Source organism: Balaenoptera ricei, chromosome 7 (assembly GCF_028023285.1).
Source record: "Balaenoptera ricei isolate mBalRic1 chromosome 7, mBalRic1.hap2, whole genome shotgun sequence".
Lineage (NCBI taxonomy): Eukaryota > Metazoa > Chordata > Mammalia > Artiodactyla > Balaenopteridae > Balaenoptera > Balaenoptera ricei.
The window spans coordinates 18,445,289-18,470,837 of NC_082645.1; the positions used below are offsets into that span (position 1 = coordinate 18,445,289).

Consider the following 25,549-nt stretch of genomic DNA (forward strand, 5'->3'; position numbering starts at 1 on the left):
CTGCCATCTTCTCCCCTCCCTAATGTACTCCAGCTGCCATTGGAATACACCACCCAACATTTACTACACTGACTACTGTCTTCCTGGCCATGTCCCACCTTCATTCTTCGAAGATTTGGGCCCCAGCTTATGGTCTCTCTCTCTCTCTCCCCATCCCTCCCACCCACTACTACACTTGCTGTTATTTTTTGGCTTCACCATCTACACCCTGGGCTCTAAGTTTTGTGAGTGCCTCTCCAGCACTTGCCTGCTCCCATGTCAGCAAACACGTCCTCACTCCCCTTTCCCAGTTGAGATTCTGTGGTAAAGCAAACACACTCCTTTTACTTGCCTCCTCTTACATTCTGTCAAGTTCACCTGATATATGAGTCTTCTATTATTGCATAATAAATTACCACAAAATAAGTAGCTTAAAATAATACACATTTATAATCTCAGAGTTTCAGTGGCTCAGGAGTCGCTGGGGCAGGCTTAGGTAGGTCTTCTGATTAGGCTCTCAAGTGTCATTGGGCTGGGAATCAGCTTCCAAGATCACTCAGTGCTGGCAGAATTCACTTCCTAGTGACTGCAGGACTGAGGACCCAGCTGCTTGCTGGTTGTCGGCTGGAGGCCACCCTCACTTCCTACAGGCTTCCTGCAGCTCTTTGCCATGTGGACCCCAACATGTCTGTTCACTTCATCAAGGAACAGCAAGAGTCTCCAGAGCGAGTCAACTAACAAGGAAGAATTTCATGTAATGTAGCCGTCAAAGAGTAACATCCCATCCATCACCCTTGCCATATTCTATTGGTTGGAAGCCAGTTAAAGGTCCCACTCTCACTCAAGGGCAGGGGATCATCACACAAGAGTGTGAACACCAGACAGTGGGGATCATAGGGGCCACCCTGGAGTCTATCTGCCACGTGGCAAGACCCCAAACCTGACTTGCCCACTCTGAGCCACCACTTGAGTGGCTGAATGTGGCCATGGAGAACCCTGGGTGCTGCTGCTGGTCTCACCTGGCCTCCACAGGCAGGGCTCTCCGTTGGCCCCAGCACTGCCCAGCAATCCTACTGCATCTCCCAAGTCAATTTTCACCCCTGCTCTCCTCCACCTCCCTCCTTAAATCCCTATACATCTTCCCTCCTTTCTAGTCTCAGCTACTGACTTTGCCTCTTCCTTCCTTCACTGAAGGAATCAGCCAGGGTCCAAGAAGGAAATGGAAGCTGTTCTGAGTACATAACCACAGAAGCTGGTTACATGGGAGGTAGACATGCTGAGAAGCTAACCAGAGGCCGAAGTACCCAGCCTTCCAAGGACACGCTTGCCTGCAGCCCTACTGGGTACAATGGAGACCACCCACTCTGACCTGTTCAGACCGCTTCGTTACATTTTTTCCTCCTTCTCTCCTAAATCATTCAGGCTAGCATGCAACCATACTATCAACACTAAAAAATTACATCTCAGGACTTGTGCTCCCAGGAACATAGAGTAAAATTACTATTCCCGCTTCTTCCTGCTAAGTACGATGAAAAACCTGACATTTTATATAAAACAACCATAAGAAGACTCTGAAAGCTGTACAGAAGGCGGCAAACAAGTTAGGGACCCAAGAAATGACACAGCAGTGAGGCTGTGTCCTTGGATTTTTATCATGTCTCATATATCCCAGACAGGGTGCTGAAGATGTCAGCAACCTGGAAACACCAACAGATATAGACCAAAAAAGCCCCAAGAAAGGCCTGCCCTCTCTAGCCAAAGGAATATGAATGTGGCAGCCTAGTAGGATAGAAAACTTTTAGACACTACTCTACTGCAGCCAAACACTGTAGACCCAAATTTACCCAGACAGCAAAGGCCAAGTGGTGAGCCTAAACTCCCAGCCTCACCAGGCTATAATAAGGGGCCCGGTCCCCCATTCCCACTGGGGCGGTCAGAGAAGGAAAATAAGGAGCTGGGACGTTCATCTCTGCTGGGTGCTACGGAGTCCAACTTCCTCCTTATGCACACCCCCTACCAGGTAGGTGGTGACCAAGAGTGGGGAACCTGAACTTCAGCCCCACCTTGCAGTAAGAGAAACACCTCCTTGGTGAGGTGTCAGAGCAGGCCAAGTACACCACTGCAGTAGTGAGGCCACATCACAACTGTGTCCCTGGAGGCCACATGAGGAGCAGTAATGAGGTGACCTTATCCCTCCCATCCAGGAAGGTATCAGCAGAGGCCCAGTAGGGAGCCAGATCTCCCACACCACCCCCCAGAAATAACAAGGAATCCTTCCCTACCATGATAGCAACTGAGGCCAAGTGGGGAACTTGGATTTCTAATCGCACCTGACAGCAATGAGGCAGTACTAGGCCCTTCTGCTGGAGTGGTGTCAGAGGAAACCAGCTAAACAGAAAGTTTAAATAGGTATTAGAGCCTCATAATACTTGAAATGTGCAAGTTTCAATCAAAATCCCCTGTTAGAGTGATAACCAAGGAAATATCAACTTGAAAGAAAATAGATGACAACACTAAGGCAACAGGGATGTTGGAATTATCTGACAAAGAGTTTTAAGACAGCCAAAATGAAAATGGTTCAACAGGCAATAACAGAGACACTTGGAACAAATGAAAAACTAGAAAGTCTCAGCAAAGAAGAACCAAATGGAACTGAAAAACACAATAGCAAAACTAAAAATTCAATAGATGGCTCAACAGCAAAATGGAGGAAACAGAAAAGAACTAATGAACTGGGAGTTAGAACAATAGAAATTACCTAATAAAAACAAAAGTGGAAAAAAATTAACAGACCCTCAGAGACCTGTGGGACTATAACAAAAGATATAATCTTCATGTAATGAGAATCCCAGAAGGAGAAGAGAAATACTATGTAGCTGAAAAAGTGTTTGAAGAAATAATGGCTGAAAACTCCCCAAATTGGACAAAACACATATATCTACACATTGAAGAAGCTTAGTAAAACCCAAAGAAGATAAACCAAAAGAAACCTACACCAAGATATACTGTAGTCAAACTTTTGAAAACTAAAGACAAAGAAAAAGTCTTGAAACCATCAAGAGAAAAATGAAGATGTACGTACAGGGGGAAAAAATTCAAATAACAGAAACCATGGAGGCCAGAAGTGGCACCATATTTTTCAAGTAATGAAAGGAAGAACTGTCAACCCCAAATCCTTTATCTAGTGAAAATATCCTTCAGGAATGTAGGGGAAATCAGGACCCTAGATGAAAGAAAACTGAGAGAATTTGTTGCCAGCAGACCTATCCTAAAAGAATGGCCAAAGAAAGTTCTCTAAACAAAAAAGAAAGATTAAGAGAAGAAATTTTGGAGCATCAGGAAGGTGAAAATAATAATGCAAATGGAAAAATAAGAGCAAATACAATACATTTTCTCTGTCTTTTGGCATTTTCTACAATATGTTTGATTTTTGAAGCAAATATTGTAACACTCTCTGATATGGTTATCAATGTATGCAGAGGAAATATTTAAGACAATTTGTCACAAATTGGTGAGATAAAGAATGGAGAGGGACATGGGACCGTCAAGATGATGGAGGAGTAAGACAGGGAGATCACCTTCCTCCCCACAAATACATCAGAAATACATCTACATGTGCAACAACTCCTACAGAACACCTACTGAACGCTGGCAGAAGACCTCAGACTTCCCAAAAGGCAAGAAAATCCCCACGTACCTGGGTAGGGCAAAAGAAAAAAGAAAAAACAGACAAAAGAATAGGGATGGGACCTGCACCTCTGGGAGGGAGCTGTGAAGGAGGAAAAGTTTCCACACACTAGGAAGCCCCTTCACTGGAGGAGACGGGGGTGGGAGGGGGGAAGATTCAGAGCCACAGAGGAGAGCACGGCAATAGGAGTGCAGAGGGCAAAGCAGAGAGATTCCCGCACAGAGGATCGGTGCCGACCAGCACTCACCAGCCAGAGAGGCTTGTCTGCTCACCCTCCAGGGCAGGTGGGGGCTGGGAGCTGAGGCTCTGGATTCAGAGGTCGGATCCCAGGGAGAGGACTGGGGTTGGCTGCGTGAACACAGCCTGAAGGGGGCTAGTGCGCCACGGCCTGGCGGGTGGGATTCCGGGAAAAAGTCTGGAGCTGCTGAAGAGGCAAGAGACCATTATTTTGGGGTGAGCAACGAGAGGGGATTCAGAGCATTGCCTAAACGAGCTCCAGAGATGGGCATGAGCTGCAGCTATCAGCGCGGACACCAGAGACAGGCATGAAATGCTAAGGCTGCTGCTGCAACCACCAAGAAGCCTGTGTACAAGCCCAGGTCACTATCCACACCTCCCCTCCTGGGAGCCTGTGCAGCCGCCACTGCCAGGGTCCCATGATCAAGGGACAAGTTCCCCAGGAGAACATACAGTGCGCCTCAGGCTGTTGCAACATCACGCCAGCCTCTGCCACCACAGGCTTGCCCTGCATTCCAATTATAAATACCATACCCCTCCCCACCCCAGCATGAGTGAGCCAGAGCCCCCTAATCAGCCACTACTTTAACCCCATCCTTTCTGGGTGGGAACAGAAGCCTGAGGGCAACCTACACTCAGAGGTGGGGCCAAAACCAAAGCTGAACCCCAGGAGCTGTGCAAACAAAGAAGAGAAAGGGAAATTTCTCCAAGCAGCCTCAGGAGCAGCAGATTAAATCCCCACAATCAACTTGAGGTGCCCTGCATCTGTGAAATACCTGAATAGACAATGAATGAACCCAAAATTGATGCAATGGACATTGGGAGCAACTGTAGACTTGGGGTTTGCTGTCTGCAACAGACTTGTTACTGATTTTTACGTTTATCTTAGTATAGTTTTTAGCACTTGTTATCATTGGTGGATTTGTTTATTGGTTTGGTTGCTCTCTTCTTCTTTTTTTATTACTTTTTTAAAAATTATTTTTTTATTTTTTCATTTTAATTTATTTTTTCTTTCTTTTTTTACCCTTTTCTTCTGAGCTGTGTGGCTTATAGGATCTTGGTGCTCCAGCCTGGTGTCAGGCCTGAGCCTCTGAGGTGGGAGAGCCGAGTCCAGGACATTGGACCACCAGAGACTTCCCAGCCCCACATAATATCAATTGGTGAGAGCTCTCCCAGAGATCTCTGTCTCAGTGCTAAGACCCAGCTCCACCCAACAGCCAGCAAGCCCCATGGCAAACAACTAGCAAGACAGGAACATGACCACACCCATTAGCAGAGAGGCTGCCTAAAACCATACTAATTTCACAGACAGCCCAAAAAACACCACCCAACGTGGTCCTGACCACCAGAAAGACAAGATCCAGCCTCATCCACCAGAACACAGGCACCAGTTCCCTCCACCAGGAAGCCTACACAACCCACTGAACCAACCTTACCCACTGGGGGCAGGCACCAAAAACAAGAGGAACTACAAACCTGCAGCTTGCAAAAAGGAGACCTCCAAACACAGTAAGTTAAGCAAAATGGGAAGACAGAGAAATATACAGCAGATGAAGGAGCAAGGTAAAAACCCAGCAGACCAAAGAAATGAAGAAAAAATAGGCAGTTTACCTGAAAAAGAATTCAGAGTAATGATAGTAAACATGATCCAAAATCGTGGAAATAGAATGGAGAAAATACAAGAAAGGTTTAACAAGGACCTAGAAGAACTAAAGAGCAAACAAACGATGAACAACACAATAAATGAAATTAAAAATTCTCTAGAAGGAATCAGTAGCAGAATAACTGAGCCAGAAGAACAGATAAGTGACCTGGAAGATAAAATAGTGGAAATAACTACCATAGAGTGAATAAGGAAAAAAGAATCAAAAGAATTGAGGACAGTGTCAGAGACTTCTGGGACAACATTAAACGCACCAATATTCAAATGATAGGGGTCCCAGAAGAAGAAGAGAAAAAGAAAGGGTCTGAGAAAATATTTGAAGAGATTATAGTGGAAAACTTCCTTAACACGGGAAAGGAAATAGTCAATCAACTCCAGGAAGTGCAGAGAGTCCCATACAGAAAAATCCGAGAAGAAACTCACCAAGACACATATTAATCAAACTATCAAAAATTAAATACAAAGAAAAATATTAAAAGCAGCAAGGGAAAAGCAACAAATAACATACAAGGGAATCCCATTAATGTTAACAGCTGATCTTTCAGCAGAAACTCTGCAAGCCACAAGGGAGTGGCAGCACATATTTAAAGTGATGAAAGGGAGAAACCTACAACAAAGATTACTCTAGGCAACAAGGATCTCATTCAGATTCAATGGAGAAATTAAAACCTTTACAGACAAGCAAAAGCTAAGAGAATTCAGCATCACCAAACCAGCTTTACAACAAATGCTAAAGGAACTTCTCTAAGCAGAAACACAAGAGAAGGAAAAGACCAAAAAAAGAAAACCGAAAACCATTAAGAAAATGGGAATAGGAAAATACATATCCATAATTACCTTAAAAGTAAATGGATTAAATGCTCCAACCAAAAGACATAAATGAGCTGAATGGATAGAAAAAACAAGACCTGCATATATGCTGTCTACAAGAGACCCACTTCTGTCCTAGGGACACATACAGACTGAAAGTGAGGGGATGGAAAAAGATATTCCATGCAAATGGAAATCAAAAGAAAGCTGGAGTAGCAATTCTCATATCACACAAAATAGACTTTAAAATAAGACTATTACAAGAGACAAAGAAGGACACAACATAATGATCAAAGGATCAATCCAAGAAGAAAATATAACAATTGTAAATATTTATGCACCCAACATAGGAGGACCTCAATACATAAGGCAAATGTTAAAAGCCATAAAAGAGGAAATGGAGTAACACAATAATAATAGGGGACTTTAACACCCCATTTTCACCAATGGACAGGTCATCCAAAATGAAAATAAATAAGCAAACACAAGCTTTAAATGACACATTAAACAAGAGGGACTTAATTAATATTTATAGGACATTCTATCCAAAAGCTACAGAATACACTTTCTTCTCAAATGCTCAAGGAACATTCTCCACGATAGATCATATCTTGGGTCACAAATCAAGCCTTGGTAAATTTAAGAAAATTGAAATCGTATCAAGTATCTTTTCTGACCACAACGATATGAGACTAGATATCAATTACAGGGAAAAAATCTGTAAAACATACAAACACATGGAGGCTAAATAATACACTACTAAATAACCAAGAGATCACTGAAGAAATCAAAGAGGAAATCAAAAAATACCTAGAAACAAATGACAATGAAAACACGATGACCCAAAACCTATGGGATGCAGCTAAAGCAGTTCTAAGAGGGAAGTTTAGAGTAATACAATCCTACCTCAAGAAACAAAAAAACATCTCAAATAAACAACCTAATCTTACACCTAAAGCAATTAGAGAAAGAAGAACAAAAAAACCACAAAGTTAGCAGAAGGAAAGAAATCATAAAGATCAGATCAGAAATAAATGAAAAAGAAATGAAGGAAACAATAGGAAAGATCAATAAAACTAAAAGCTGGTTCTTTGAGAAGAGAAATAAAATTGGTAAACCATTAGCCAGACTCATCAAGAAAATAAAGGGAGAAGACTCAAATCAACAGAATTAGAAATGAAAAAGGAGAAGTAACAACTGACACTGCAGAAATACAAAGAATCATGAGAGATTACTACAAGCAACTCTATGCCAATAAAATGGACAACCTGGAAGAAATAGACAAATTTTAGAAAAGCACAACCTTCCAAGACTGAACCAGGAAGAAACAGAAAATAGAAACAGACCAATCACAAGCACTGAAATTGAAACTGTGATTAAAAATCTTCCAACAAACAAAAGCCCAGGACCAGATGGCTTCACAGGCGAATTCTATCAAACATTTAGAGAAGAGCTAACACCTATCCTTCTCAAACTCTTCCAAAATATAGCAGAGAGAGGAACACTCCCAAACTCATTCTACAAGGCCACCATCACCCTGTTACCAAAACCAAAGATGTCACAAAAAAAGAAAACTACAGACCAATATCACTGATGAACATAGATGCAAAAATCCTCAACAAAATACTAGCAAACAGAATCCAACAGCACATTAAAAGGATCATACACCATGATCAAGTGGGGTTTATCCCAGGAATGCAAGGATCCTTCAATGTATGCAAATCAATCAATGTGATACACCGCATTAACAAACTGAAGGAAAAAAACCATATGATAATCTTACTGATGAAGGAAAAAGCTTTTGACAAAATTCAACACCCAATTTATGATAAAAACTCTCAAGAAAATAGGCATAGAGGGAAATTACCTCAACATAATAAAGGCCATATATGACAAACCCACAGTCAACATCTTTCTCAATGGTGAAAAACTGAAACCATTTCCTCTAAAATCAGGAACAAGACAAGGATGCCCACTCTCACCACTATTATTCAACATAGCTTTGGAAGTTTTAGCCACGGCAATCAGAGAAGAAAAAGGAATAAAAGGAATCCAAATCAGAAAAGAGGAGGTAAAATTGTCACTGTTTGCAGATGACATGATACTATACATAGAGAATCCTAAAGATGCTACCAGAAAACTACTACAGCTAATCAATGAATTTGGTAAAGCAACCAGATACAACATTAATGCACAGAAATCTCTTGCATTCCTATACACTAATGATGAAAAATCTGAAAGAGAAATTAAGGAAACACTCCCATTTACCACTGCAACAAAAGGAATAAAATACCTAGGAATAAACCTACCTAAGGAGACAAAAGACCTGTATGCAGAAAACTATAAGACACTGATGAAAGAAATTAAAGATGATACAAACACATGAAGAGATGTACTTTGTTCTTGAATTGGAAGAATCAACATTGTGAAAATAACTATACTGCCCAAAGCCATCTACAGATTCAATGAGTCCCTATCAAACTACCACTGGCATTTTTCACAGAACTAGAACAAAAAATTTCACAATTTGTATGGAAACACAAAAGGCCCCAAATAGCCGAAGCAATCTTGAGAAAGAAAAACAGAGCTGGAGGAATCAGGCTCCCTGCCGTCAGACTATACTACAAAGCTACAGTAATCAAGACAGTATGGTACTGGCACAAAAACAGAAATATACATAAATGGAACGAGATAGAAAGTCCAGAGATAAACCCACACACATATGGTCACCTTATCTTTGATAAAGTAGGCCTCTTCAATAAGTGGTGCTGGGAAAACTGGACAGCTACATGTAAAAGATTGAAATTAGAACACTTCCTAACACCATACACAAAAATAAACTCAAAATGGATTAAAGACCTAAATGTAAGGCTAGACACTATAAAACTTTTAGAGGAAAACATAGGAAGAACACTCTTTGACATAAATCACAGCAAGATCCTTTTTGACCCACCTCCTAGAGAAATGGAAATAAAAACAAAAACATACAAATGGGACCTAATGAAACTTAAAACTTTTGCAGAGCAAAGGAAACCATAAACAAGATGAAAAGACATCCCTCAGAATGGGAGAAAATATTTGCAAGTGAAACAACTGACAAAGGATTAATCTCCAAAATACAAGCAGCACATGCAGCTCAATATCAAAAAAACAAACAACCCAATCCAAAAATGGGCAGAAGATCTAAATAGACATTTCTCCAAAGAAGATATAAAGGATGCTCAGCATCAATAATCATTAGAGAAATGCAAATCAGAACCACAATGAGGTATCACCTCATGCTGGTCAGAATGGCCATCATCAAAAAATCTACAAACAATAAATGCTGGAGAGGGTGTGGAGAAAAGGGAACCCTCTTGCACTGTTGGTGGGAATGTAAATTGATATAGCCACTATGGAGAATAGTATGGAGTTTCCTCATAAAACTAAAAAAAAAAAACTACCATATGAGCCAGCAATCCCACTAGTGGGCATATACCCTGACAAAACCATATTTCAAAAAGAGACATGTACCACACTGTTCATTGCAGCACTATTTACAATAGCCAGGTCATGGAAGCAACCTAAGTGTCCATCGACAGATGAATGGATAAAGAAGATGTGGCACATATATACAATGAAATATTACTCAGCCATAAAAAAAAAAACCAAAATTGAGTTATTTGTGGTGAGGTGGATGGACCTAAAGTCTGTCATACAGAGTGAAGTAAGTCAGAAAGAGAAAAAAAAAAATACCGCATGCTAACACATATATATGGAATCTTAAAAAATGGTTCTGAATAACCTAGGGGCAGGGCAGGAATAAAGACGCAGACATAGAGAATGGACTTGACACAGGGAGGGGGAAGGGTAAGCTGGGACGAAGTGAGAGAGTGGCATGGACATATATATACTACCAAATGTAAAATAGATAGCTAGTGGGAAGCAGCCGCATAGCACAGGGAGATCAGCTCGGTGCTTTGTGACCACCTAGAGGGGTGGGCTAGGGAGGGTGTGAGAGAGACCCAAGAGGGAGGGGATATGGGGATATATGTATACATATAGCTGATTCACAGTGTTATACAGCAGAAACTAACACAACATTGTAAAGCAATTTTACTCCAATAAAGATGTTTAAAAAAAAAACTTATGATTACCAGGGGGTAAAGGGAGGAGGGATAAATTGGGAGATTGGGATTGACATATACACACTACTATATATAAAATAGGCAACAAATATGGACCTACGGTAGAGCACAGGGAACTCTACTCAATACTCTGTAATGGCCTATATGGGAAAAGAATCTAAAAAAGAGTGGATATATGTATGTGTATAACTGATTCTCTTTTCTGTACACCTGAAACTAACACAACATTGTAAATCAACTATACTCCAATAAAAATTTTTTTAAAATCATAAAAAACAGTACCCCAACCATAAAATTTATATGTGCCTCTCCACCCCAATACACCTATTTACATGATGATTATATTTTATAATTATTATCCAGGCTTTAAAAAAAAAAGAATGGAGAGGGGGGTAAGCTTTCTAGATTTTACTCAAACTGATAAAATAATGGCAACAGTACTGTGACATGTAATGTATACATAATTTGATATGTACAGCAACCACTTTGAAAAGCTATAAAAGATACATTTAAAAATACTATAAATCAAAATGGGATTATAAAATATATTTAAGTAACCCACAGCCCTAACATATCAAAATTACATTGAATATAAGTGGTCTGAATACAAAAATTAATGCAGAGATTAGCAGAGTAGATTAAAAAACACAACTCAATTATGTGCAGTCTATAAGAAATTCACTTCAAAAATAACAAGATAGGTGGGCTAAAAGTAAAAAGATGGACAAAAGATATATCATTCAAGCATTAATCCAAAAAAAGTATGAGTGGCTGTATTGGTACAAGATATAGTAAACTTCAGATCAAAGAAAATTACTAGGGACAGACAGAGATATTGCATAATAATAAATGGGTCAGTTTACCAAGAAAACATAGAAATATGAAATATGTATGCACCAGATAACAGAGCTTCAAAATATGTGATGGAAAACTGACAGAATTGAAAGGAGAAACAGACATGTACAGTTATAGCATTGGATATTTCATTTCTCTATCTGCAATCAATAGAACAACAAGACAGAAAATTGGCAAGGATATGGAAGAACTGAACAATACCATCAACAAATGGGATCTAATTGATATCTATTGAATAATCCACCCAACAACAGCAAAACATTTTTTTAAATGCCCACAGAACATATATCAAGGCCATATACACCTTGAGCCATTAAAAAAAACTCAACAAATTCAAAAGAATTGAAATATACAGTGTGTTTTACAGACACAGTGGAACCAAATTAGAGATTAATAACAGAAAAGCCAAAAATTTGCACACTTGGAAATTAAAAAACACACTTCTAAATAAACCAGGAGTCAAAGACAAAGTCTCAAGATAAACCAAAATTATATTGAACTGAATTAAAATGAAAATATAACATATCAAAATTTGTGCAACACAGCTAAAGCAGTGATGAGAGGGAAACTTATAGCACTAATTGCTCATATTAGAAAGGAGAAAGAGTCTCATTGATAATCTAAGCTCCCTTCTCAATATCCTAGAAAAAAAAAGAGCAAGACAAACCCAAAGCAAACAAAAAATAAGAAAATAATAGGTATAAAAACAACAAAATAGAAAACAGAAAAACAACAGAGAAAATGAAACAAAAACAAGTTCTTCAAAAACGTCAATAGAATTGACAAACCTCTAGCACAACTGACAAAGAAAAAAGAGAATACAAATTATCAACACAAGGAATGAAATGGGGAATATCACCACAGACCACCAGACATCAAAAGGATAATAATCGAACACTATGAACAACTCTACACACATAAATTTGACTAAATGAAAAGGACCAATTCTTCAGAAAAGCACAAATTAGTATAACTCACCCAATACAAAATAATTTGAATATCCTATAACTATTAAGTAAATTGAGTTTGAATTTTTAAGTTCCCCCCCCAAAAAAATTCCAGGCCAAGATGATTTCACTGAAAATTCTACCCCACAATGAAAGAAGAATTAACACCAATCCTACTCAACCTCTTGCAGATTACAGAAGATGAGGTACACTTCCCAATTAATTTTATGAGGCCAGTATTACCTGATACCAAAATAGGACAGAGACAGTACAAAAAAAAAGAAAACTACAGGCCAGTATCTTACATGACTATGATGCAAAAAACCGTGACAAAATATTAGCACAGGAAATTCCACAATATGTAAAAAGAATTATATACCATGTCCAAGTAGGGTTTTTTCCAGGGACTCAAGGCTGGTTCAATATTCACAGGTTGACCAATGCTAAATATGAACCAGTAATTCCACTTCTAGGTACATACTCAAGAGAAATGAAAACACATATTCACACAAAAACTTGTACATTAATATTCATAGAAGCATTTTTAATACTCAAAAAGTATATGCATACTCTTTGTAAAAGTATTATGAATACTTTTTTGTATTATTTTGGAAACAACCCAAATATTGATCACTGATTAAGGATAAATAAAATGTGGAATGGAATATTATTTAACAATAAAAAAGGAAGAGTATACCAATGCATGCTACAGCACGGATGAACTTTGAAAACATTATGTTAAGTGAAAGAAGGTAGTCACAAAAGTGCACATATTGCCCAATTCCATTTACATATGAAATCTTCCAAATAGGCAAATCTATAGAGACAGGGAGTAGATTAGTGTTTGCCTAGGATGGACAGAGGAGGGCACTGTTGGAGGAAAGTGAGGAGTGACTGCTAATGTGTGTAGGGTTCATTTTGGGTTGGTGAAAATGTTCTAAAATTGACTGTGGTGATGGTCACACAATTCAGTGAATATACTAAAAACCACTGAATTGTACCATTTAAATTGATGAATTGTATGGTATGTTAAGTTATACCTCAATAAAGCTAATAAAAACATCAATCAATATTATCTACCATATTAACAGGCTAAAGAAGAAAAATCACATGATCATATTAATTGATGCAGAAAAAAGCATTTGACAAAATTCCACACCCTTCATGATAAAAACTCCAAGAAAAACAGTAATAGAGGGTAACTTCCTCAACGTGATAAAGATTATCTACCAAAAACCTATAGCTAACATCATACATAATGGTGAGAAACTTGAAGATTTCCTGCTAAGATTAGGAATAAGGCAAAGATGTCCAATCCCACCACTCCCACTCAACATAGTACTGGAAACTCTAGCTAGGCTAATAGGACAAGAAAAGGAAGTAAAGCCATACAGAGTAGAAAGGAAGAGATAAAGCTGTCTCAGTTTGCAGATGGTATGATTTTCTACACACAAAAAAATCCCAAGGAACCTACAAAAATCTCATAGAACTAATAAGTGAGTTCAGCAAGGTTATAGAATACAAGATAAACATTTCAAAATCTAATATTTCTACATACTATCAATGAACAGGTCGACCTCAAAATTAAAAACATAATACCATTTACAATTGCTAAAAAATATAAATAGGTATACATCTAATAAAACATTTACTGACTCATATGCTGGAAACTACACAATGCTGATGAAAGAAATAAAAGAAGATCTAAATAAACGGAGAGATAAATCAAGCTTACGGATTGGATGATTCAATATAGTGAAGAAGTCAATGTTCCCAAGATTGGGATTTAATGCAATGTCTATCAGAATTCCAGAAAGATTTTTTATAGATATAAATAAGATTATTCTAAAATTTATATGGAAAAGCAAATAACTGAGAATAACTAAAACAATTTAGAAAAAGTAGATTTAAGTGGGAGGAGCCAATCTATTCAATCTCCAGATTTACTTTATAGCTAAGAGTGTGTGGTGTGGGCAGAGATATACACACAAGGATCAATGCAACAGAACAGAGGACCCAGAAATAGGCCCACACAAATATGCTCAATGGATTTTGACAAAGGTGCAAAAGCAATTCAATGCAAGAAATACAGCCTGTTCAACAAATGGTGCTGGAGCAATTGGACATCCATAGGCAAAAAAGAGAGAGAGAAGAACTTTTAGCTCTGTCTTACATCTTATATGAAAGTTTATCCAAAATGGACCACAGACTTAAATGTAAATTGTAAAACTATAAAAGCTTAAGAAATAAACATAGGAAAAAATCTTCAGGATATGGGGATTGGCAAAGAGCCTTAAACTTGACACCAAAAGCACAATCCATAAAACAAAAAAATTTTTGATAAATTGAAATTCATAAGAATTAAAAAATTTTTGCTCTGTGAAAACTTAAGAGGATGAAAAGGCAAACTTCAGGCTGGGAGAAAATATTTGCCAATCACATATTCAGAAAGGGACTGATATCCCTAATATATAAAGAACCCTCAACACTCAACAGTAAAGAAACAACCCAATTAGAAAATGGACAAAGATATGTGGAGTCACTTCACTGAAGAGTATATACAAATGGCAAACAAGCACATGAGAAGATGTGCTTTAACATTATTAGCCATTAGGGAAATGCAAATTAAAATTACGATGACATATCACTGCATACCTAAAATTTAAAAACAGAGACACCGCCAAACGCTGGTGAGCAGGCAGAGACTGGACCCCTCGCACACTGCTGGTGGGAATGCAACATGTCATAGACAGTCTGGAAAGCAGTTTGACAGTTTCTTATAAAAGAGCTATCATATGCCCCAGCAGTTGCACTCCTGGACAGTTATCCTAGATGAACGAAACTTACTCTCACACAAAAACCTATCTACAAATATTCACAGCAGCTCTATCCATAACAGGCCAAAACTGGAAACAACCCAGCTGTCTGTCAACACCTGTCAGTATCTGAGTGCTTAGGAGGCAGGATCCGATGGTGGAGTGGGAGGACCCCGAGCTCACCTCTCCCTACGAACACGTCGAAACTATAACCACATATAGAGCAACTCCTGCTGAGAATGACCTGAAGACTAGCAGAATAGCTCATCTACAGCCACGGCTCTAAAGAAACAAGCACACAGAGTCTGGTAGGAGGGGAGGCGAAGCGGTCTAGTTGGGACCCACATACATAGCAAGGGACCCAGAAGAGGAAGGGGATATCACAGGCTAAGGGGTCTTCCCTAGGCAGTGATGGGTTCAAGCCATATATTGGGCACCCCAACCCTGGGATCTGACACTAGGAGGATGAGCCCACTTAGCCGATTTGAAATCCAGTGGGGCTTACCACAGGGCTGCAGGAAATCAAGACTCCGCTTGAAGAGTGCATGCACTTGCTTACTCCCGGTCCCAGCTCAGAGGCAGCAGACTGAAAATTACCTGAGGCTCTGGTTGGTATCCCAGGACTGCCACAACATGCTCCCCACTCGCCTTGGCCCCTCCTGCTGATGCTTACCAACCCGGCTCCAGGCCATGTTACTCCGGCCTCACTGCTCCTCCAGAGGAGGTGCCCAGAGTGTGGTAGAGGGGCTCATCAGATGACAGCACTGGGTGCAAGGGTGCCCAGGGGACAGTGCACATGGGGGGGGGGACACTGGTCATGCCCTACTGGGGAAGACAGGGGGTTCTACCCCTGTGCGCTTCCCAACCTGGTCCAGCAGCCATTGTTTGCTGCTCCGGGCCAGAGGGGAAGCTCAACAATGGAGGTGTTCAGCAAAGGGGATCGATAGAGCCGTGCTCCCCATGCTCCAGCCAGGGCTGGACACCTGCAGCCCTTCCTGATGGCTCTGACAGCAGAACTTGGCTGGGCTTTGTGGGCATGATGGAATTTCTTTGCATTTACAGAGGAGAGCTCAGGTTTGGTGCAAGTGAGGCAGCAGGGACACGAGGGACAGGAAGTGGAAGGCGAGAAGTCCTAGGTACCTGCCCTCAGTGGCCGTCAGCCCAGCAAGACTGCACCTAAACAAGCATCTCCTTGGTGCACTGTGTGTGTTGTGGTGCTGTTCTGGCTGTCCTGAGAATGCGGTGCCCTCTCCTGCACAGGCATGCCAATTAAATAAAATGTATTACTGAATACAATGCCAGCGTGGTGGTTTTACGGTAGTGCATAAATTAGCAGCAATACACATCAAATGGAAAATGGTTTCTTTGTAAATTTTAAGAACACCTTTCTCCAAGTTCTTTAATCATTTGACATAATGCAATGATGAAAAGAGAAGACAGAAAAAAAAGCATACTAGCTGCTGTGAAAACTTGATTACTAAAAAGAAATCACTCTACAGGCAATTCCCTCCTCCCATGGACAATGTCTGAGTCCTGAGAAGACACCCCAGTCATGGAATGTCCCTCTCCCCGTAACACACCCTTCAGGACCAAAGCTTCCTTCTTGGTGCAGAACTGTCCAGGTGGCGGCAACCTCGGGACTGTGGCTGGGTCCACTGAATTTGGTGCACTCTTTCTAGGTGATGAAGCCCAGGCAAGGTGCAGGTGTAGACCCTGGGGCCGTGGAGGCCGCCGGGAGTCAGCCTCCTCTCAGCCCGGCCTGTGCACAGAGACAGACATTTCCCAGCAAGGGCAGTGCAGGGGCCTTTGCCCTTATCCCACTCCAGGCCAGGACACAGACTGTGGAGTCTGATCTTTAATTCCTTCAGATGGCTCTTGCAATGAACGAACTGGGTCAAAAGCCTCCCTTTACGTTCTTGTTTTAAAGTGTGGACCACGAATGCCCCCTGCCATGTCAGTAAACAAAGGATGTTGTGGCCATCGAGCAATCAGCCTCTGCAGCCACTTCCGACTGTGCACCCTGAGGAGATTCAGGATGGAGAAAAGCAAGAGGGATGCTGGCCCCAGAGAGCTGAGGTGCACATCAAAGGAATGATTTCAGTAAGCCCAGACTCTAGTATTTCCCGTATATAGAAAAGCACTAAATTCCTTAACTTGAGATGTCTGGTTCTTTTTAATTAACGGTAATCTTTTGATGTTCCAACTACCTGGTTTTTGTGGCAAAAACTCCTATATATCCTGGCTCCCCCCTTACTTCTTCGAAGCAGTCCCTCAGAGCTATTCTTCTGGGGCATGAGTCCACTGAATAAAGCATAATTCTCAACTTTTAGGTTGTGCATTTCTTTTTCAGTGGACAAGGGTGGCCTTCCTCTGAGCTTGGAGGCTCGGAGGGTGGCCCTCCCACTCAGTGCTCCGGGAAGTGGGCTTTGCCAGCCCAGCTGCAGGCTCTCTTCTCTCTTCTCTCTCTCTCTCTCTCTCTCTCTTCCTCTCCCCATTGTGGGAGACGTTAGATCTGAGGTAGGAGATAGATGGGCCCCTGAGCCGGACACCTGGGGTTTGTCAAGTGGAGCAACTCTGAAACTCTGGTCTCACCCAGACGCTCCAAGGACAAAGCTGGTGGCAGAAGCTGAGCTCTGCTGAAGTAAGGAGATACGATGACCACTCCTGAGGTCAAGGAAAACTTCCCTGTCTGCACATGCGCAGGAAGGCTCCGTGGGGGTCAAAAAGGGAGGGGCCGCCACCCCATAGTGTGTGTGGACACGCACCCACAGGCCTCTGGGGTGGGATCCCTCGTAGCAAAAAGTTGCGCACGCATGTGGGGAGGGTCCTGGGACCAGTCAGGTGTGAAAAAAGAAACGAGATAATTGGCCAAAGGTAAATAAAGACCTGGAACGACTGTCCTGTAGAAGGGACTTAAGTCGCCTCTGTACTGCGCTCCTCATTCGGGACGCCCGCCCTCCTCTCCCGGTGTGTATTTCTGCCCCATTTCTGACTTGTACTGTGCTCCTCCTCGTTAGAGAGGACGCTTATACTCCTTCTCTCTGGGTGTGTATTTCTGCCCTGCTCTGTCTCAAATAAACAAATTGCTTCTCTGTGTGCTCTCCCATACGTTGTGCTGTGTCTTTAATAATAACCTTTGTACCTGTTTTTACAGTTTTTGCCTCCTGGAAACATTCTTGCTTTCAAACGGGGGAAAGAGCTAGGGCCCCTTTGCTTCTAGCCTCTAGCCCCTGGTGGCCTAGGGGCTAGGATTCCTGGTTTTCATCCAGGCTACCCAGGTTCAATTCCCGGGCAGGGAAGTAAGATCTCTCTTCAGGACCGCTCTCGGCTGTCCCTCCGAGATCAGATCCTGCTACTTGAAAAGAGACCTGCGCTGGGCAGAGTCCTGCTCCCACCCCTGTAGAGTGCGTTTCCTGTGGGCTGGGGGTCTCGGGGGCCCTGCACATGGGCGACCTGCGCAGGTGCGCGGCTCCCTGAGAGCACGCAAGTGCCTCCGCGCACCCCGCAGCAAAATCCGGAATCAAACCTCTGTAAAATCCAACCAGCAAGTGAGGTTCTCACCCGCAGACAGGTGACTCCCCAGTTCCCCTCGGCAGCCCAGACCACTGTGTCCAGCTGCCTTCTTGTCTACCCCGATGTCTCCAAGGTGCCCAAACACCCCCATTGAAGTCCTGAGGCCTGGCCCTTCCCCCGGAGCCCTGCGACCATTCAGGTGCACATATCACAAATCAGGAGCGCCTCTGACGACTCCCTCTGACCCTGCAGACCCCTCACCTAGGCAGTGCCCCCCTGACCTGACTGTGCAGCCACCCCTCAGCTGGCAGGGCTCAGCAGTGGCTTTCTAGAGCCCCCTAGCTGCACCCCACCACTTAACCACAGCGATCTTTCCAAAACACACGTGATGCCCTGGCCTCAGGCTTAAAACCTTTCTCAGGCATCTAGGCTGCTGAGTCTCCAGCAGCAGCTAGGATCTCCCCTCCCCCACAATTCCTGATGATCTCAGATCTCAGCTAACCCCAAGGGTGTCATGTATTCTCAAAGAACAAGAATAGTATCAGCATTGGCTTTTCATCAGTGCAGTAAAACTTTAGGAACTTATGTTTCTAAATCATCCCCACATTACACCTGATTTGAACAACTGCACTCAAGTGCTTGTAAGCTAAATTTGCAATAAGGAGCAGTTTTTGTGCAATCCTTTACAGTTTACCTAGAGCTTTCACCTCTGTGGTTTCTAATGAGATTTAATCCTTATTAGCAATTATAATAAGTGCGAGTAGGTCTCCCCAGATGCATTCCAGCTCCCAGGCCCTCCAAGCCCTGGCAAGCCTTGCGCCAGGGGCCTGGACAGCAGACCTCATGCCCACCCCTGACAAGCACACCCCAGGGATGGCATTTCCTAGATGATGTAGGTTACAGTGGACTGCCTTGTATTTAGGCTATAGAAACAGCCCACCCTGCTCACAGCGTCCTGTTGGCTCTTCCTCAGAATCACTGCACGTTGTAGAATTGTCACATCCCTTAAATCAGCGCTCAGCCAGGCCAGTGTGGTGGGAGCCCCAGACACCTGCCCTGACACCCTGGCCCAGGCCTGGGTGCGCAAACCCAAACACATCCACACCCAGGGATGCCTGTGCTTCACATCCACGTCCTTGGAAAGAACTGCGACACGAAATCCATTTATTCCACCGTGTGCGTGGCCAGAGTGCAGAGAAGCAGCTCTGAGGGATTCAGTGTTTTCACCCTGGCACATTCCATTCCACAGGAACGCCTGACTAGCGCTCACGGGGGTTCAGCCAGCAGTGGGAGCAGATGCCACCCAGCAGTTCAGGCAGAACATTTGCTGCCTGAACACTTCCAAATTCTCCGCCTCCTGATCCCCGTGGCCCACCCGGGCTCGGGCGCCCTTTGTCCTGGGAACTTGCCTCCCAGTGAGCCATTAAACCCAGGAAATGCTTGGCGTGGTGGTGAGCCCGTGTTCTCACACCAGCTACTCAGTCTTAGACTTCACGCGTTTTCCCTTAGAGGAACGCTCCTCGCTCCTTAAGGCAACAACTCAGCACAGGCTTATTGAAACCCCGCCTGCTCCCCAGAACAGGTCAGCTCCTCACCTCTCTCCCAACGAACCTGAAGACTTGATCTTCCTCCAAGAGTGAGTCTACGGTCCAAGGTGAGAGCTCTGAATGGTGACGGAGGCAGTCCCAGGAGTCAGGCGCTCCCAGCCCGCTCCGCAGTCCTCCTGCCCTCCTGGCCACGCCCACAGGCATCACGACAGGCAGCCCCCCCACCAAGTCCCCGCTCCCGCCCCTGCTCCCTCACCCCAGCAGCTGCAGGAGACAGTCAGGAAATGAAGACAAGAGGCTCTGGCCTCTGGCCTCTCTGAATGCCGGGTGCAACCTGCATTCGCTGTGCCCTTGTCAAGCTCTACTTGTAGAAGGTGGCCAAGTATTGATACTTGTAACGGGTTTTTCCCTGTGAACAAGAATTGGGAAAATGCAAAATGAGTGAATATTCTGCTTACTTTTTTCTGTTCTGCGTTTTAAGAGTTCTCTGCTAGAGCTGATAAACCTGACCAGTGTTCCTCTTATTTTCTCATGCCCTTTCCCGCCTCCAGCCTAGGGCTGCAGCCAAGGTTACGCTTGTGGAAAGCACTGTCTCATACAACACACAGACACACACACACACATAAACAACACACACAGACACACCCATATACAGATGCACATATGGACACACACACTGACACATAAACTACACACAAACACATACAGATGCACACATGGACACACGCACAGACACATAAACACACAAGGAAATACAAACAGACACAGAGACAGGTACACTGTTCACAGACACACAGACACACACACACCACAGACACTACACACACACAGATGCAGAAACACACAGAAATATAAACAGGTACACAGAGAGACACATAACTACACACACTCAACACACAGACATATGCACAGACACATTAACTACACAGACACAGACACACAGGCCTGCAGTGGACTGGGCAGCCCCACTGGAGCTTAGCCTACTGGGCACTGCCCAGGTATTGGCAGGAAGTCCAAGGCTCTTGGCCCATCAACAGTGTAACAGGCAGAACCCAAAAAGGTATCCTTATGGGAGGTTCCTCTCCAAGCCTCTCTGGGAGAACCATTTATTCATGGAGCCCAGCTGCACTAGGTGTTTGGAGGCACAGACTTAAAACAAGCATGTTGTACAAGGCAGGGGGCTGCCCAGGAGCAAGGACCAAGGATGCAGGGCCTCTGGATCCCCCAGAGCACGGTGGGCACTGCCACAGCGCAGTACCACTGCTGGCACGCTGGCAGGAAAGCCCAGCCTCTCCAAGAGGAGGCCCAGTGCCATGTTTGTAGATGTCTCTATTCAGATTGCCACAGGCAGCCAGTGTGGACACAGCAGTGACCCCATCCACATGGAATGGGGGCCACACAGAGCCTGTGGCCACCCCAGGAATGCCAGCATCTGCACTCAACCATAGCCAAGTCTTTCTCCAGCACCTCAAGTCTTCCTCCACAGGGCAGAAAGTGGCAAGGGGGCCCCAGAGCATGAATATGCAGGCCTCTGGGGCAGACAGAAGGTTCCAGGCTGCTCTGCCCTTACAGAATGGCCTCCACACACTGGGAGCCTTACTGTGAGGGCCAGCCTATCCGAAGGAGGATCATGAAGCAGCAGCATGGCAATTGTGGCCACTGCATGGCTCTCTGTGCCTAATGCCCATGCCCCTGGCATCCATGCGCAGACCCCAAGCCTAGCCCATGTCTCTTGTGTAGCTGCTAAACATTTGCAGGGGAATCAACCCTATTCCTGCTCCAGGGGTGGGCTTGCATGGCCTAAATTATGGAGGAAATCTCAACCCTGCCAGGAATTGGCATTTGCCATGTCCAAACCCACATGGCAGTGCAGCCCCCTCAGAGCAGGGCAGAGTCTCCGAGACCAAGCACCACACAGGACCAAACCATAAGCTCTCCATCTCTGGGCTTCTGAGTCACTGCCAACCCTCCCTCCTGGTTGTTGAAGCCAGGTCCAGGTGGGGGTTCCCTTCTTGGCAGCTGAGAACAAGGATTGGATACAGCAGCAGCACTAGAAGCCCTCATAAGAGACTGGGCCAGACTTACCTGCTAGTATTGGAGGGTCTCCTGCAGAGGCGAGGGGCAGCTGTGGCTCGCTGCAGGGACAAGGACACTGGCAGTGGCAGCTCTGGGGAGTACTCATTGGTATGAGCCCTCTTGGAGGCCACCCTTTTCTCACCAAGACCTGGCCCAACCCAAAAGCTTGTAGGCTCCAGTGCTGGGATGCCTCAGACTAAACAACCAACAGGGTGGGAACACAGCCCCACCCATCAGCAGACAGGCTGCTTAAAGTCATCTTGAATAAATAGCTGCCTGATAAACAAATCCCTGACACAGCCCTGCCCACCAGACAGACAAAACCCAGCTCCACCCACCAGTGGGCAGGTACCATTCCCTCCCATCAGGATGCCTGCACAAGCCTCTTAGACCAGCATCACCCACCAGCGGGCAGACACCAAAAGCAAGAGGAACTACAACCCTGCAGGCTGCAGAATGGAAAACATAATCACAGAAATTTAGACAAAATGAGACAGTGGAGGAATATGTTTCAGATGAAGAACAAGAAAAAAACCCGGAAGAATAACTAAGAGAAGTGGGATAGGCAATCTACCCAAAAAGGAATTCAGAATAATGACAGTAAAGATGATCCAAAATCTTGGAAAAAGAATGGAGGCACAGATCAAGACGACACAAGAAATGTTTAACAAAGACCTAGAAAAACTAAAGAACAAACAGAGATGAACAATACAATAGCTTAAATGAAAAATACACTAGAAGGAATCAATAGCAGAATAATTGAAGCAGAAGAATGGATAAGTGACCTGGAAGACAGAATGGTGGAAATCACTGCCACAGAACACAATAAAGAAAAAGGAATGAAAAGAAATGAGGACACACTAAGAGACCTAGGAGACAACATTAAGCACACCAACATTTGCATTATAGGGTCCCAGAAGAAGAAGAGAAAGAGAAAGGGCTGGAGAAAATATTTGAAGAGATAATAGCTGAAAACTTCCCTAACATTGGAAAGAAAACAGTCACCCAAGTCCAAGAAGCGTAGAGAGTCCCAGGCAGGATAAACCCAAGGAGGAACATGCTGAGACACATAGTAATCAAACTGACAAAAATTAAAGACAAAGAAAAAATATTAAAGCAATGAGGGAAAAGCAACAAATAATGTACAAGGGAGTCCCCATAAGGTTATCAGCTGATTTTTCAGCAGAAACTTGAAGGCCAGAAGGGAGTGTCACAATATATTTAAAGTGTTGAAAGGGAAGAACCTACAGCCAAGAATACTCTACCCAGCAAGGCTCTCATTCAGATTTGAGGGAGAAATGAAAAGCTTTACAGACAAGAACAGCTAAGAGAATTCAGCACCACCAGACCAGCTTTACAACAAATGCTAAAGGAACTTATCTGGGCAGAAAAGAAAAGGCCACACTAGAAACAAGAAAATTATGACTGGAAAATCTCACCAGTAAAGGCAAACATATAGTAAAGGTAGGAAATCATCCCCCAAAAAATATGATATCAAAACCAGCAATTGTGAGAAGAGGAGAACACAAATTCAGTATACTGGAAATGCATTTGAAATTAAAAGACCAGCAACTTAAAACAATCTTGCATATATATAGGCTGATATATCAAAACCACATGGTAACCACAAACTGAAAATCTATATTAGAAAAACACACACAAAAGAAAAAGGAATCCAAACACAACACTAAAGTTAGTCATCAAACCACAAGAGAAGAAAACAAAAGAGGAAGGGAGGTAAAAACACCTACAAAAACAAATCCAAAATAATTAACAAAATGGCAATAAGAACATACATATCAATAATTACCTTAAACATAAACGGAATAAATACTCCAGCCAAAAGACATAGACTGGCTGAATGGATACAAAAACAAGACCCATATATATGCTGTCTACAAGAGTCCCACTTCAGACCTGGGGAGACATACAGACTGAAAGTGGGGGATGGAAAAATGTATTCCATGTAAACGGAAATCAAAAGGAAGCTTGAGTAGCAACACTCATATCGGACAAAATAGATGTTAAAATAAGCACTGTTACAAGAGAAAAAGAAGGACACTATATAACGATCAAGGGATCAATCCAAGAAGAAGATATAACAATTGTAAATATATATGCACCCAACATAGGAGCACCTCAATATACAAGGCAAATACTAACAGCCATAAAAGGAGAAATAGACAGTAACACAATAATAGTGGGCGACTTTAACACCCCACCTTCATCAATGGATATATCATCCAGACAGAAAATCAATAAGGAAACACAGGCTTTAAATGACATTATACCAGATGGACTTAATTGATATTTACAGAGCATTCCAACCCAAAGCAGCAGAATACACATTCTTCTCAAGTGCACATGGAATTTTCTCAAGGACTGATCACATGCTGGGCCACAAAGCAAGCCTCAGTAAATTTAAGAAAATTGAAATCATATCAAGCATCTTTTCTGACCACAATGCTATGAGATTAGAAATCAACTACAAGAAGAAAAAAAAACAGTAAAAAACAAAAACATGTGGAGTCCAAACAATATGCTATTAAACAACCAATGGATCACTGAAGAAATAAAAGAGGAAATAAAAAAAAATACGAGACAAATGAAAATGAAAACACAATGACCCAAAACCTACGGGATGCAGCAAAAGCAGTTCTAAGCGGGAAGCTTATAGTAATACACTCTTACCTCAGGAAACAAGGAAAATAAACAACCTAAACTTACACCTGAAACAACTGGAGAAAGAAGAACAAACAAAACCCAAAGTTATTAGAAGGAAAGAAATCATAAAATCAGAACAGAAATAAATGAAATAGAGATGAAGAAAACAACAGAAAAGATCAATGAAACTAAATGAAACTAAAATCTGGGTCTTTGAAAAGATAACCAAAATTGATAAACCTTTAGAACCCTCATCAAGATAAAGAGGGAGAGGGTTCAAACCAATATAATTAGAAATGAAACAGGAGAAGTTACAACAGACACCACAGAAATACAAAGCATCATAAGAGACTACTACAAGCAACTATATGCCAATTAAATAGACAACCTAGAAGAAGTGGACAAATTCTTAGAAAGATACAATCTCCCAAGACTGAACTAGGATGAAATAGAAAATATGAACAGACCAATCACAAGTACTGAAATTGAATCTGTGATTTTAAAACTTGCAACAAACAGAAGTCCAGGATCAGATGGCTTTACAGGTGAATTCTACCAAACATTTAGAGAATAGTTAACACCTACCCTTCTGAAACTATTCCAAAAAATTGCAGAGGAAGGAACACT

General features: G+C 42.7%; 1 protein-coding gene across 8 annotated transcripts in view; it reads right to left on the reverse strand.

The window, feature by feature from the left end:
• OCA2 (OCA2 melanosomal transmembrane protein) overlaps positions 1–20,365 on the reverse strand; it is a 298,538-nt gene extending 278,173 nt beyond the window's left edge. For 6 of the 8 annotated variants that reach the window (XM_059927740.1, XM_059927741.1, XM_059927744.1 and 3 more), the window contains exon 1: positions 20,231–20,365. The gene's annotated coding sequence lies outside the window, so the exon portion shown is untranslated. The remainder of the gene's footprint in view (positions 1–20,230) is intronic. The other 2 variants (XM_059927745.1, XM_059927747.1) reach the window with 1 other exon arrangement.
• Between the last annotated feature and the right edge of the window lie 5,184 nt (positions 20,366–25,549).